The sequence below is a fragment of the Thunnus albacares genome, chromosome 3, assembly GCF_914725855.1.
Source record: "Thunnus albacares chromosome 3, fThuAlb1.1, whole genome shotgun sequence".
Classification (NCBI taxonomy): Eukaryota; Metazoa; Chordata; class Actinopteri; order Scombriformes; family Scombridae; genus Thunnus; species Thunnus albacares.
In genome coordinates this window covers 27,222,247-27,238,066 of record NC_058108.1, presented here as the reverse complement: position 1 = coordinate 27,238,066, position 15,820 = coordinate 27,222,247, and the positions used below count along the sequence as shown (strand labels likewise).

Genomic DNA, 15,820 nt, shown 5'->3' with positions numbered 1-15,820 from the left:
TCTCAGCATCCTCATCATCATTCTAGCTTTAATTTCTATCACAGAATTAGTAATCATTCAGTTAAAGTGCAGCAATATATTAAGCTCTACATTGGAGCAGTTTAAATGTTTAATTTGAAGACACTTTAATGAAGAGATTAATTTAAAAAAAAATACTTTTCATAGGCAACTCTTATCACCAGTAAGGTTATCTACTGCGCAGCACTCATGTAATGTGTGTTAGCATATGGCAGGTGAGCGTAGCAGTTTACCTCAGGATTGTGCATTTGCCACTGCACACATCGCATCCATTCACAAGACACCTGGAAGGCAACGAATTCTAGCCAATCAGAGGCAGAGTAGGGCGGTTCTTTGCGGGATGCGAGTGGGAATAAAATAATGCAGGGTAGCGTGGATAGCACACGTTATTTTTTTCCCCACCCGTACCTGCCAGTCAGAGCCACCTGCCCTACTCTGCCTCTGATGTCTTATTATACATCCATGATTGGTTGTCACCAACTTGTCAGCCCAATCAGAAAGGTAGAGGGGCTGGATGTAAAGCCGACCCCGTAGAGTGAAGCCACAAACTAGTGAGACGTGACACGACAAATAGACAGCTAATGTTACTGTATGTTGCTAGTATGTGTTAATGTTTTCAGCTAGTCTAAAGCTAAAACAAACTTGGCATGAGACGTAAAGAAGCTTTGGGATGAGTAAAGTGACTGTTGCCGCAAGCCAGCCTGTAACCCCACTCATCCTTCCCCTCGTCATGCATCGCCCAGTAGCTTGCACTAGCAAGTGAAATGGCCGTTTGTTTTAGGTCACTACACCCCCCCAAGCAACGACTCAGGCGTGCCTCATTTTGTTTTTGGTTAAAAGGACACTATTTTATTTATATGGTTGCAGAGAGAGTGGGCCCTTTAGGAAATTTTGAATTAGTAAATAAGATAGAAAAAGGTTAAACTTTAGAACTGAATTTGAAGGAACATATCAACAAAAATTGACTAACTTAAAACTTTTGATAAAGGTTTGAATTGTAGTGGTATTGTACGATACTGATGTACGGTACCAGTCAAAAGTTTGGATCCACTTTTGGATACACTCAAGTCACTTGAATGAGAAAATGAAATCCAACTACTACTGTTTGTTTACGTAGCTTTTGGAGCTGGGGGAAGTCTGCCGGAGACGCAGTTTCCAGAAGCTGACCAATCAGAACAGAGTGGGCTCAACAGGAGGGGGGGCCTTAAAGAGACAGGAGCTAAAACTGCTAAAAAGGCTGAACTGAGAGGCTGCATACAGGGCCAATATAAAATAAATAAGCAGTTTTTTGAACTGTAAATGATGCAAAGATGTTCCAGTAGAGCCGTGGAATATAAATATAGACCTGGAAATGTGCATTAATATGTCCCCTTTAAAATTTGATTAGAGTAGTAGTAAACTCCTGATTTATCATCTGCAAGTCAAACTCTTCAATTATGTATATAAATGTACTAAAAAAAATGACAGGTTGGGGCTTTAAGTCTGTCGCTTTCAAAGAAGTCAGCATGACCATTACATCACTGGAGAGCCTGTAAGCCAACATAAAGTAGAGACACTAACAGCTCAGGGACACAGACACATAACACACACAGAGGAGTAAACACATCACTTAACCTGTTTCAGTTGATTCACTGGTCACACCCACATCATAACCCTTGATGCATTTAGACAGAAGTAAAGACAAAAACAGCATTTCCAGCTGACTTAGCAGCAGTTCTTGTTTTTTTTTCTACTAGCTCTTTGTCCAAAAAACAAGTTTAACTTTTATACAGTGAGAATCTAGGCCAAGCTGTAATTTTAAACCAGCTCATATCCACTCACCAGTATGAAGAGGAGACTGTTTTCATGCAGTTCTTTGAAGTATTTTTGTAGGTTTAGGTTTGAATGCTGGCTGCAGTGGTCTGACATGTTACTCTGGGTTTCCCCTCGGGTCTCCATCCCACAGCTCTTTCTAGAGCACTGACCTCAGCTGTTTTCACCATCTCTCTCTGTTTCTAAACACACTAAATGCCATGTCATTGTGCACAATGACCACTTTCAAAATGTAAACAACCAGGGTGAAGACAAACGGGTGAATTTGTACAGGGAGACGTACAGTACAAAGCTCTCTTTTAGTGTTCATTTAGATACTGAGGTGTTTCTGTTGGACAACACTGATTTGTTTCTCACTTTACCTGCACATTCAGGTTCACTGTTATGGTAGCATGTTGGGCTAAATGTGTGAGTAGAGTCACAGGACAGTTTATTGTTGCTCTTTAACACTTCTGACATCAGGTTTTATTATTGTGTCTGTGCTTTTTGAATTGTTTTATTGCATTTTTACAGATATTGTTATTTTGCACACACCTGAGTACCAGAGTAAATATTTTGTTCTTCTTTGCACAAGTTTCATGAATGATAAACTATCTTAAATGTCTTGAAGAGAGGAATATTCTCAGATCGGAGAGTTTATGTGAATTCAAATTAGACTGCTATGTTTGTCGTGTTAGCTGCAATGTAAGGTACCACGATACTGGTTACAGACAAAGAATGATACACCTAAAACAATAGTTTGACTTTTTGGGAAATATGTTTATTCAAGATAGATGGGAAGATCCATACCGTTCTCATGTCTGTGCTTTAAATACAAAGAAAGGCCCAGAAGCAGATTAGCTTAGTTTAACATGAAGACACTGGAAGTAGGGAGAAACAGCTAGCCTGGTGCTCTCAGAAGTTAAGTCAGCATACCAATTCCTCTAAAGCTCGTGAATTAACATGATGAGTTAATACATACAAACAGTAATGATAAAATCTGCATTCAGTGGACACAAATGACTTTTCCAGTCATTTGCATGAACTCCAAGCTAGGATGGACATTTAAAAACACATCCACATCACAGTCACATAAACCTTTCAGAATAATAAAAAAAAGAGACCTGACAGTTTCGACAGGCTGCAGACTCACATCACCTCATCCATCATGGCCTTACATGACCATAACGACTGATACTGGTAGAAAAGCCACAAATAGCCACCCACTTAGCTATCACGCAACAGCTCTCACATGATCAATACGCCCAAAATCACCATAATCAGGAGAGAACAACATGGACTGAATAACACACTCGCTGTGTTGACTTTACAGACGATAAAACACTTTATTATCATTATTGCTGATGATCATGTTTAAGCTGAGAGTTTGTTTTTATTGAATTTTAAATCCTGTCAGCACCTAAAGCCAGATGGTCTGCCTTTAAGGCTTATATCCATAGTGACCCTGGTAATGCTGCAACAGATCGAATCACAACACAGTTCAATGAAATTAAATGTGCTCTTCGTGCTTCTCAGAGTCTGTTTTAAAATTGTAACATCTTTTTTTTTTAAATCTTTTTTGTTTGTTTATTTGCCTTTTTCAGTTTCATAATAAAATACTTAAATTAAGAGACTCCAGCTGCTATAATTATTTGGCAGAAGCTTTGGGAAGTTGCTCCAAAATAATTAAAAACTGAACCTTTTATATAACCTGTCCAGCTTTCTGTTTGAGTGGAATCGGAGGCTTTGCATGCCTTGAATGAAAAGGCCCCACCCCTGAATTATAAGAACACTCTCATGCTAATCTAAAGCATCCACTGAGGACAGGATGATGAGAGATTACAACGACAGAGCACGCCTTCAGCCTCAACATCCCCTCGTCCAACTGTACGTCCACCCTCCCCCTTTTGAACGGTCTAACCAGCAGCAGCATCTTTCAAAACCACTGATCAAAGTGTACTGGCGTTTCAAACCTTGGAAGTAAAAAATTATTTTATAACATTCTAGTTAACACCAGTTTGAAAATATTTGGATAATTAACTGTAAAAGGAAAATTACATTTTTTGGCTGTCTGTCAACATGTGATTTCCTGTTTTTAACTTGTATACCATTCCTGTAGAAAAATACAAAGGCTCCTCAGATCTCATTTACATGCTTCGGAGAAAAAGGCTGCGCTCTGAGTGAATAAGGAAACCTCATGTCAGTGCGTCACAAAGCTTTATATCAACCAGCCATGCAGTCTGGGGACACAAGATAAGACAATGTTGTGTGTTTGTGTGTGTAAATGCATGTTTGTTATCTACTGACCCTAAATTAAAGGCCCACAGATGTGCTAGCGTAGGGCCATTGGAAACTGTCCATGCTGCAAATCTGTCAGCCAGAATTAAATGAAGCTAAAACATTGTGGCTCACTGTCTGGACAAAATGTACCTCTCTGGTAAAAGAGGAAAGTGTTATCCTTAAATCCCCTTGCATAGCATTTAACAAAGTCATATCAGCAGAGGAGGGTGACAAAAGTGTATGAAATCCATGTACAGATCATATTTTAACCGATAAATTGCAGTTTGCAAAACTGATAAAGCATGTGCGATGCAATATGCTATATCATACTGTAAGATGAGTTTGATTTTTGTGGATATTAGTTATGTATATATAGTTTTTGACAGGAACAATGCACATTAATCAACTGTAAAAGTGCCATTATTAGTCAAAAAGCTCATTCTCAACTGTTGTCCTTTGGCCAGATGTTAGATTGACTATTAAACCAACCATAAAACCAAACAACATGTCATATAAAGATTAACTTCCTTGTTTGGCAGATTACCAAGAGTTTAAAATGTCCTTATTGTTGTATTTGGGTGGGAGCTACACAACACAACACTGAATGACTATAGTGTTAGTAACTGTTTCGCCTGGTGGAGTGATACTGTATGACGTGAGTGAGAAGTGATGCGCTGCGTTTGTTGTCAGACTGCTGTTATCCAACTTTTGCTGCTGTCATTAAAGTGGACCGAGCTCTAGAGAAGCTGCATCACAGCTTCAATACTGCAGCTGTGATGCATTAACTAGTTACACTTAAAGAGAAAACAGTGTTACAGTATGATAGCTGCAACTGAACTTAATGCCAAGACAGAGTTTCATGATGATGATGATGATGATGATGATGATAATAATGATGATCGTATTTCATCACCACAGCAGCTTGCCTAAGTATTATTTACTATCTGTGGATATAATCATGCAGCAGACTAAACTTAAACTAACACTTTTGATTCAATATAATGGCTCAAATAAGTACTTTTGATCCAAATTGAGGGTGCAAAGATAGACAGTAACATGTTTCACAGATTATGAAGCCATCTGAGACAGACAAATGACTGTGAGCTATATAAATAAATAAATAAATAAATAGACTTTTTCTCAACAAACAGACTGAGTGCACCTGCATGACATCAAAACAGACGAGTTGAAACCACTGAGCATGACAAACAGGAAAAGGAAATGAGAGTACAGTAATAATTCTCTGGTGAGTTTACAGTGTTTACCTGCACAGAAAAGCCACTTAAAGACACATCTGCTGAGAGTAAACACTACGTAAACCACTACAGCATGTAAACACCTGAGAACTGTAGCGGGAACCTGTATTTCTAGTATCTAGACTATCTAGACTTCCAGGGTAATAACCTGGAGCTACAGAAGTATGTTTTCATGATAATCTTTTCCTGTTACAGAAGCCAAACAAATCTGCAGACAGACAAACTGATAGTCACGCAGTATATGCATAATGACTTTGCCAAAGCAGCGTTGTGTTACAGTTTCTCCCTTCCTTCCTTGAATTAGAAATATTTCCTATTCTCCTTCTTCCAGCTGTTACTCACTCTTTCCAGTCCTCCTCTCCATCTTTAAATACCAAAACATCCCCACTTACTTCAACTCCATGGCTGCTCTCCTCTCTCCTCTCCTCCGGGGTGAAAACAAACGCCGCTCTCTGTCACCTAATCCTTCTCATCTCTAATATACTGTAGTGTGCGCAGCGGGTAGAGAGGGGAACACATGCGAAAGGCCTGAGCTGCTGTTACAATAATCCAAACAGACTGACAGGGAGCTACAGGGCGAGCGGAGACGGAGGTGGGGGGTGGTGGGGGGGGGTGGGGTGGCTGCCGCTGGTGTAGAGGGAAAGCAGGGACCAATCAGAGGGTTTAGTGAAGCTGGGAGGGGGTTGGGCTTCAAGCTTGTGTTGTTCTTTAACTTCAGCGAGGGCCAGAGGCATGACAGAGAGAAAAAAAAGGCAAGATAAGGAGTGACAGAGGATGGAGGATCTGACAGAAAGAGAAACCAAACATGTCAACAGAAGCAAAATTATTGCCCAGACTCTTTCCCCAGTAAAACAGGTACTGCAAGATGTTGTGTATCTCGGAATAAGATGACGTTTTGTTTTGTTTTTTACCTGGAAATATTACATTAGTATCATCCAAGTGGGTAAAGTTGAACCCTGCTTCCCTGTGCAGAAACTTATCTCCATTTCCCAGAAAGGCCCCAAGTTCACTCAAGCTCCACTTGTCTCTTCAGTAAGCTGGATATAAGTTCAGGGTCAGAAACATAACGTCTCATGAGTTGAACATCTATCTGTGCTTTTAAAACAAACAGGTTTTTTTTTAGTGACAGCTGGCCGAGGCCGCAGTAATAGAAACGAAATAGTCACAATGGCCGTAACAATCCTCTGAATAATGATCGCAGTGCAGTCAAAACAGTACATGACAGTTGAAAAGGGTGACACTGCAGTTATTCACCAGCCACACAAGCACGTTACTATCTGTTCATGTTTGCCCGCGGGGGACTCAGTGCACTGAACCAAAGCTGGTAAACAAGAGAGAGATGATGCAACCGAACCAGCAAAAACATCATCAGATTGGTTCTGCATGGCTTTTAATTAACTTCGTGATTCTTATCATTTAGTCTGGTTTTTATCTTATTCCTGTTCTTATATTCTTTTGCATTATGTAAATCACTTTGTATTTCCTTGTGTATGAAATGTGTCTCCTTGGTTTGTGTTGTAATTCTAATAAACACAATTTGAGATCGAGAACATTTCATTTTCAAGATTTGCAGTATTTTTGGGTTTTGTTTTAAAAGTTTGAGTTTGGGTACTGATATCTTTTTGATATCTTACTCTGAGAAATACAACATGTTTTTCCAATAAAACCCTTTTTAAAAATTTAACAAAAGACACAAAAGTTCTCAAATTTTAAATGTTGTCTAAAAGTCAGCTGCACAAGAACGTTGAACCCTTAAACCTCAAAGTCTTTCCAGTTTTCTGTTGTTTTATTTTGTCATTCTTGACCACTGCAAGGTCCATTTAGTAGCTGTTCTGGAGCTTTCAGTCATATTACATGATCTCCATCGGTAGATTTTGGAGTTGTAACATAAGATGTTCAAATTTCCTTTTTTCTTTTGATCACTTTAGAAGACTTCTGAAAGTAAAAAGAGGAAAAAAGTGCACAAAAATATGGAAATTTGAACATCTACGATTCTGTGATGACTGGGCAAACTCCACCTAGTGATGAAGATCATGTGATATGATCAACAGCTCCAGAACAGCAAAATGGACTTCATGGTGAAATTGTTTTCTCAACTTGCAAAATAATGATTCAAAGCTGGAACCACAGCATCTCATCAAAGAAAAAGTAAACAAAATTACAAATCTGATCCATCATTTGATGTCAGCTTTTGTTACTTGATACTACAAACGTACATTATTTTGTTTTATGCCAAAAAATATTGAGGTCTCGGCCTTATTTGCAGTCTGTAATGTACATCTTTGTCTCTATGTGTGTGTGTGCGGTGTTTAGCATTACTTTACAAACATTTTGTAGACCTTGCTATTAAAACTAACGACCATCCTGTTCAGACTTGGCTTGTCTGCTGCCAAGAGGGCAGCCTTCCCCTCATTGTTACCGCATATTTCATACTTCCATCTTGGCAGAGAGACATCGGCCTTTCCACAATAACAGAATCACTCATACTGTCTGTACAGACCACACACAAACACAGCACATCACACAGACATGTGGGCCTCTGAGCTTTCCCCATTTCGTGAGAGCTTTAATCTTATTGGCAGGCCTCAAACAATGTTTGAAGTAATTACACAAATGCATCTGTTTTCCTCCTGTGCATCCACTCCCACTTAACCGGATTACTTATTTCATAGAAAATGGATCCATACGGAAACAGGAATACTTAAATTTAATTATTTTTTATCTTAGCTTGATATAATGTGATGGTCTTATTTATATAAAAATCAGCTTAAAACACTGTATGTCTTAAATAATAAAATAAAACTACCTTCTGAGTAAAGCAGAATATGATTGATTTAGTGTTAAACTAAACTTAAAGTACAGCTGTCATCTCTGTGTGTTTGTAGGAGCACGAAAAGATGGACAAAAAAAGAGGAAGATGAGAAAACTTCCACACGTGTTTCATCGTTTCTACAGTTGCTGATGACATTTGATACTGAAACTAACAAACCAGTTGATCAGGAGGACACGGTGTACCTTGGCTGGCTAAGTACCAATTTGGCTCTCATGTGTCAAAAGATAATTAAAGGGAGTCTAATGATTAACTGCAGCGCCCTGTGTCGCAAATGAGACCCAGAAAAGGTAAAACAGGAATATCAGATTTTGAATGTTACCTCCTTCTTTCCCTTGAGCAAAGAAAACAAAGACAAATGACTCGACCTAGATGTAAAAGAACAGAAAGCAAGAGAGAAAACACGGCTAATCTGAAACGCAAACAGTCGGCTTGAATGACAAAGAGAGGTGAGTGTGGGACACACAATCACCAAGCACATACAGTTATGCTTTCTCTGAACTACCTTCTTTAATTATGTCTTTATTTCTACCTCCTCATCACTGTCGAATGAGACCAATGAGCTGAGACAAGACATCAAATAACGACATAATAATGGACTAAAGTACAATTTACTGTATATGTGGCATTTCCTTCATTTAACAAATAACAGACTGGAATTGCTTGACTAACAGTGCTGATGGGTGACTGAATGACTTCCAGAAACATCATCAGTCCATTGTTATGTTTATGGTAATTTTTTGGGTGAGTCATGCTCTATTTGTGCAACACTGATATCCCCTGCTGGCTGCAGCGTGACTCACAATAACAATACGAATCTGAATCCTGTACATGTTGGTGAGCACAGGAAGTATTTGCAGCTACAGACAATGGAGGTTGGATTTATTGTTTATTTATTTTATTCTGATTTATTAGAACTCAGTCCCAAGCTGCAACTCATGATTATTTTCACTATTGATTAATCTGCTGATTATTTTCTCGATAAATCAAGTAGTTGTTTAGTCAGAATATGGTGAATAATGTCATTCACTGCTTGACAAAGCCTAAGGTGACGTGTTCAAATATCTTGTTTTGTCGCGACAAACAGTCCAAAACCCAAATTTATTCAATTTACTGTCAGAGAAGACTACAAGAAAATAGAAAATATTCACATTTGAGAAACTGGAATCAGAGAATTTGGATATTTTTTCTTAGAACATTACTCAAATTGATTCATCGATTATCAAAATAGTTGGGAATGAATATTTTAATTGATTAATGGTGATAGCTGGATTTTACAGCATTAGCTAGTGCTGAAATAATTATTTGATTGATTCATTCATTTATTAGCAGAAAATGAATTTTACAACAATTTTGATGATTGCCAAATTGTTTAAAGGCTCTACAAGGTGATGGTCCACACACACACACACACACACACACACACACACACACACAAACACACACACAGGTGTTTTTACTTAATCAACCTGAGAAGAGCTCCTCTCAGGACTTTTTGTAAGTCTGCAGATTTGATGCGAGTTTGATTGACGTTTCCCCGACTCTCCTGTTCGCTTTGTTGCGTCTGTTAGCGAGGGACAGCTGCTGTTATTCTAACTGCTCCATGGAGATTTTAATTCCCATCATCCTGATAACTGAAAACACTTGTATGAGTGAGCAGAGGCCTTTAAGTTATCAGAGAAAACTTGCTGCTTTTCTCTGTTTTATATCATTGTTTGTTTTATATTTTTGGTTTTGGGGCTGTTGGAAGATGTTATTATGGGCCCTGGAAACTTGTGATGGGCATTTTCCAGTATTTGTTTTTACTTTTTTTTTTTTTTAGAATAAAGGAACAGCAAATACAGTAACATTTGTGTTTGTGTATAGAAACAAACATTCTGAACTATTTCTTTTTTTAAAATAATATATATATACTTTGGCATCTAATAAAGGGATAAAATGCCAAAACTTCAGACAGATGACAGGAAATGAAGGGTAGAGAGAGAAAATAGAGAATGAAATGCAACAAAAATTCCCAAACCACAGTCAAAATGGGAATGTCGCAGTTCATGGTCGGACCTTTAACCCCTCGGCCACTATCTGATCTATTTCTTTAAAAGAAATGAATTAATCAAACTATAATGCACAGATCAATTGATAATGAAAATAATCATCACTTGAAGCTGTAGTGTTTATATTTCAAGCAGCATGAAATCACAAAAAACACAAAATTAAAACAAGAAAATAAACCTTATTATGGGAAACACAATGCTAGCTCCTTCTCACATGAAAGCTACGTAGCAGTTAGTGATACAGACCCAGTAGCTCTCGTTTAAGTTGGTTTACAGTAGAAGTTATAAACCTTCACACTCAGACACTCAGAACTACAACTCGGTTGAGAGTCACTGAGCTGGCCGGTGTCCAATGTTACTCAATAAGCTTTAATCAGACAGACGTCGCTGTGCAGAGCTCACAGCACCGGGCCCATTGATCCTGGGGGGGGTCAAATGTCACTGGGCGACAGTTCAGAAAATTAAGCCTTCAGGGCCTTTCGTGACAGTGTACAAGCTGAACAACATACATCAATACCACCAGTCAAACATGTCATGGAAAAAGATCAGTCGTTATCTTAAAGATGCTCAACTTACTGCACAAACATCACAAAATATCTGCTGAATTCCAGGAGATACAGTAACTAAATTATTATTATTACAGTTTTTCTAATTTTTATACTTATTAATTTATATATTTGATCTCTTATAATTGGCAAAATTATGACTTAAATTGACAGTAATGGTACTTGACAGTTTGGTTCAATAGCAGCTCTAATCTGACCTTTGTGACATTTATAATGTTTAGAGTTTGTTGACACGACTGCTATTCGGTAAAGTCTTGATCTAACTCCAACTGGTGATGTTGTATTAGACTGGAAAGATGTTTCTAATATTTAGGAAAGTATCGTAGAAGGTAGAATTTATTGGCTTTTGTTTTGGGTTGTATTTTGTGTACCTAATAAACTGATTTGCATCAGTGAGAAATTACTGTAAAAGCAGTCAGTCCTCATCAAAGAGCAACCTTGACGCATGAAGTTTAATTCCTTCTGACAAGTTGTCCAACTATTATAAGTTTCAGTGAGGTTAAGCGTACTTTTGGGTGTACCTCCGTACTCTGAGTCATCTTTTTGGCTGGTTTATTTATTCCGTGATGAGCATGAAAACACTGCCACAGATCCACTGCTACAGCTGCAGCACGCTGTACTGCAGTGGTGGGAGAGTTTATGCAGCCTTCACTGCATCACTCTCCGCTTCCTGTTCCCAGAATCACTTACTGCATTCAAGCACCTCTAATGTCACAATGACTGAAACAACAGCTGCTAGTAGAACAACTACACGTCAGACATAAAAGACACTCTCACACTTTCACACACACAGAAGAGAGAGAGGAGAGTGAAAGAGAGAGATAGAGGGAGGCTGACAGAGAGAGGAAGCAAATGTGATGAGTCTTTACTCCACTTAGTTTATCTATGAAGAAGAATGGAGTTGTCTATTGACATGAAAGGCTTAGCGATGGGCCTATACTATTCTCAGTGTTATGTAGATAGACAACATGATAGTACTAAATACTGCAACTAAACATCATTTTTATTGAATGTATCACTTATTAATTCAATAATAATCCACTCTAAAAAAATGGCTGACAAATGCCCATTAGAGTCCAAAACTATGTGGTTTTGTCTTTGCTAGATCTGTTCATGTAAAATGTTGCAACTAACATTATTTTCATTATTGATTTATCAACCAATTATTTTCTCAATTAATCGGTTATTTGTGCGGTCCGTAAAATGTTGAAATGGTGAAAAATGTCCATCCCAAGTTCCCAGAGGCCAGTTTCTCTTCAAAATATCTTGTTTCATCTGACCAATCCGTTTATAGAGGAGTATGAAAACCATAAAATATTCATATTTGGGAAGCTGGAACCAGTGAAATGTTTGGCATTTTTACTTAAATAATTTCAACACTTATTTGATCAATTTTCAATAGACTAATAGTTGCCACTCTATTAGTGTTCGAGTAGAAAAGTAAAGAAATACATCAACATTTTGGGGAATATATTTATTCACTTTCTTGCTGAGAGTTAGATGAGCAGATTGAAACTACTCATGTTTGTGCATTAAGTACAGAGCTAGACTCAGAGTTGATTAGCTTAGCTTAGCATAAAGACTGAAATCAAGAGGAAATACCTAGCCTAGCTCTGTCCAGAGGTAACTAAATCCACCTACTAGCACCTCTGATGTTCACTAAACAACACTTTGTATCTCATTTGTTCAATCTGTACACAAACATTACGTAAAAATGACATTTTGTGGTTTCTGACAAACAGACGAGTGTGGCATCAGTCTTCTCATGTTACTCTTGGCAAGAAAGTGAATTTGTATATTTCCCAAAATGTCTGCTTCATTTAAACAGTTTGTAAAGCTCTGGTTCATTTTTCTGTCAGCCAAACAAAAAAGAAAAAAAAGAAAGAAATATAAAAATGCAAAAACATTTCCATCCTTCCTTCATGCGCAAATTGCATTTTAACCTCTGAATGTTATGAATGTTTTTCATTACTTTCTGATGTTTGAAAGAAAAATGAAAGTTAAACTGCCAGATTTTTTTACAAACAACAAATCCAAGACTCTCCTGCTACTTTGACAGTAAACTCAAGAGCAAGATTGGCTTTTCTATATTTTTGCATTTAACTGACTTGTTTGGTTTGATGAACTTCTCCTGTTTTTCTTTTGATCTCTGTCAAAAATCTGTCCATCTTGTACTTTACTTGTCATGTTGCTTTCTTCATAAATCTCGTTAATCTGAATCATGATATCCCTGTTAGCGTCAGAGCACTCTTGCTTCACCATCTTTCCCCAAAATAAATCAGATTCACAGACATTTCAGCAGCAAAAGCACAGATACCCAATGGCATTAATGAAGCCTCTGTTCCACAATTATGGAAATGCAGCACAGCAATATAAGATCTTATTAGTTTCACCTGTGCTTAAAGTAACAATCTCAAAGATCTTTGTTTCGTTCTCTTTGGCGACACCTATGGTGACAAGCAGTAACTGCAGGTGTGTTTTTCAACACACATGGATGTATTAAAAGGGATAGTTCAGATTTTTTGAAGTGTGGTCATATGAGGTAATTATCCATAGTCAGTGTATTATCTGCAGTAGATTTGGGTCGGCACTTTTAGGTGGCTAAAACAAGTTTTGCTGCTGTCCCCATCCACAGCAGTACATTGCTTAGTTTCTGTGCCGGTGCTCCTGTCTGCTTCTCCAAACTGGGAGCTTGCCAACCCAAATCTACTGCAGGTAATAAACTGACTATGGATAAGTACCTCGACAACCCCACTTCAAAAAATCCAAACTATCCCTTTAGGGGGATAGTTAAAGGAAACTAGGAAAAATTATGTTAAAGGAAACACACTAGCGTTTCCTTGAACACCACCTCTCAACCACATGCCAACTAGAGACTTCCACCAGCCGAGCCGGCTAACTTACAGTTTAGCACTCTGTGGCTCTTCTAGACTTTAAGAATGTTATCGGACCAAATGGACCAAATACTGTCATTTCAAAGGGGTTGTGACGCTCAAAAAAATCTTTCCACCATTTTAGAGCTGCTCCTTTTCCCGTTATTGTGTGCAGATCCAATAGCCCAATGGCATCAGGTGATGGACCTGGAAGCTGTAATTACATGGTTTGGCCACTATGTCAAATTGGCATCAAAGCCTGGCGCACTTCCTGGAGGCTCGCTTGAAGAGGAAGTCTGTTGCGTTAGCACCGCCTACCCTCTCTGGTGGACCAACCACTGCTGGGTGATGAAAAACGTGTCACCAATTGTGCGCCGCTTGTGATTTTTCGCGGGAATGTCGCCACCGACACCCAGTTCGTAATACTGCAAATGCAAGAGCTTTCATCAATGGGCCATAAGCTCAATCACCATTGTGTTACCTCATCTGGCGATAGATAAAGACTTAACAGACATTTATTTCAATGAAAATCTTTGAGATTATGACTGAAAGTCTATTTAATTTTACTCCAGCAGTCTCACTGCTATCACTTATACAGGTCAAATTCAACTCAAAATAATATTTAAAAAACACTCAAAAAGAACTAAAAGCATTCAGCAGCTTCTTTCTGCATCTCAAAGTAAACCTAAACATTAATCTGGGGTCTATCCACATAAAACTGTGTAAATAAAAAATGTAAAACCAGCCATGTGATACATAAGATCTGGTATGACTCATCACTCAGTTTTTGCATCAGCAGCCACAGAGGTTCATTCATGTTTTTACAGATTTAAGATGCTGACACAAACATCAGCCTGCTGCACGTTCGTCTGCTGTAAATGGATTACTTAAGTGGTCCACACTCAAACATATTAAATATATACAGCACCCTGAGGACACAGGCAGGCAGTATTGCCATAACCGTCTGGACACTTGCACTTTAAATGATTAGATGCGTGCGTAATGTTCAAGCTGCAATTAAATATAATTCTGCATCTTAAAGCTTATTCTGAGTGTTGCATCAAAGCAAAAGACTCAAATATAATCGACGGCTAGACAAGAGGAAGAAAGAGGATATTCATTCAATCCCAGCTTGTTTTCCAGAAGAAATCCGTACAGAAAGTTCCGTTTCACTCACCTAAAGGTTATCTTATCTGCCGGTGTGAAAACTACAATGACGCATGAGGATGTATCAGATGACGACAAGCGATGATCCTTACTGGACTTTTTCCCTGTTCAACCGGTCAGATGGTCGCTCTGCATCCACCGTCCTGTCTGCAGCTCTGCACGAACAAACTACAGCTGAGCTGAAAGCTGCTTCACTTCACTTCCACCTCACTTATTAAAGGGATCCGCCGACAATAAAAGGGAAAGGCGATCGCAGCCGGATGCAGTTAGGGTTAATCCACTAAGAAAAAAAGTTCATTAATATTGCATTCACGTGTAAAAATAGCCTCCATGTATTATTTCTGTTTGTCTCTGTGATGATTACACAGGCATTTTGTGTGTCATGTGTGATGTACCGAGGAAAAATACTTATATGTATAGTTGACGACATCCTTTATGTAGCTTTTTTCTTCTTTTTTAATATTTAACCATTTAATGGCTTTTAAAATTACATTTTAAATAAACTATACACGCTTGTCTCCTGGTGAGAAGTGTATTTTATTTTATTTTAGCAAACTAGCAAACATGTTCTTAAATCAAAAATAAAGTAATAATATTTAATCTTATTTTGCTTTCTTGCCAAAACTTAGATGGAATATCAATATCACTTTAATGGTTGTAGTTAAATATGAAGCTACAGCCAGCAGCAGGTTAGCTTAGCACGAAGACTGGAAACAGGGGGAAACAGCTAGCCCGGCTCTGTCCAAAAGTACAAAAATCTGCCTACCAGCACCTCTAAAGCTCACTAATGAACACATATCTATATTTGTTGAAATCAAACACAAACCAAAGTGTAAAAATGACAAATTGTGGTTTTGCAGAGTTTATTAGCTATTTTTTGGCCTGGTGCAGTGACTTCCTGAAGCCTTGTCATGACTTTGAGGTTGCCAGGCAACCAGCGAAAACTCAAAGTCAGTCAACCCAGCCAAGAAAACCACAAACTGTTTTA

The 15,820-nt window shown here is 38.3% G+C and overlaps 1 protein-coding gene across 3 annotated transcripts in view; it reads right to left on the bottom strand.

The window, feature by feature from the left end:
- The window catches only part of trim2a (tripartite motif containing 2a), a 37,724-nt gene extending 22,467 nt beyond the window's left edge, over positions 1–15,257 (bottom strand). Inside the window, exon 1 of one of the 3 annotated variants that reach the window (XM_044347382.1) lies at positions 14,843–15,257. The gene's annotated coding sequence lies outside the window, so the exon portion shown is untranslated. Of the gene's footprint in view, positions 1–5,737; positions 5,919–14,842 lie in introns of those variants that run through there. The other 2 variants (XM_044347386.1, XM_044347383.1) reach the window with 2 other exon arrangements.
- Between the last annotated feature and the right edge of the window lie 563 nt (positions 15,258–15,820).